The sequence below is a fragment of the Otolemur garnettii genome, unplaced genomic scaffold (assembly GCF_000181295.1).
Source record: "Otolemur garnettii isolate 467f Iridium unplaced genomic scaffold, OtoGar3 scaffold00105, whole genome shotgun sequence".
In the NCBI taxonomy this organism is placed as follows: domain Eukaryota; kingdom Metazoa; phylum Chordata; class Mammalia; order Primates; family Galagidae; genus Otolemur; species Otolemur garnettii.
In genome coordinates this window covers 1876500-1877159 of record NW_003852500.1, presented here as the reverse complement: position 1 = coordinate 1877159, position 660 = coordinate 1876500, and positions in this window count along the sequence as shown.

The window sequence follows — 660 nt, the reverse complement described above, 5'->3', positions numbered from 1 at the left end:
TCAAGTCCCATTTGTTTATTTTTGTTGTTGTTGCAGTTGCCACTGAAGTCTTCTTCATAAAGTCTTTCCCCAGGCTGATATATTTGTGTTTTTCCTATGCTTTCTTTGAGGATTTTTATCATTTCATGCCTTAAATTTAAGTCTTTTATCCATCTTGAATCAATTTTTGTGAGTGGAGAAAAGTGTGGGTCCAGTTTCAGTCTTTTACATGTGGATATCCAGTTCTCCCAGCACCATTTATTGAATAGGGAGTCTTTTCCCCAGTATATATTTTTGTTTGGTTTATCGCAGATTAAGCTGTTGTAAGATGTTAGTTTCATTTCCTGGTTTTCTATTCGATTCCAAATGTCTATGTCTCTATTTTTGTGCCAATACCATGCTGTTTTGACCACTATGGCCATGTAGTACAGCCTAAAGTCTGGTATGCTGATGCCCCCGGCTTTGTTTTTATTACTAAGAACTGCCTTAGCTATATGGGTTTTTGGGGTTTTTTTTTTTGTGGTTCCATACAAAATGAAGAATTATTTTTTCTAAGTCCTGAAAGTATGATGTTGGTATTTTAATAGGCGTGGCATTGAATCTGTAGATTGCTTTGGGAAGTATAGACATTTTAACAATGTCGATTCTTTCCAGCCATGAGCATGGTATGTTCTTCCATTT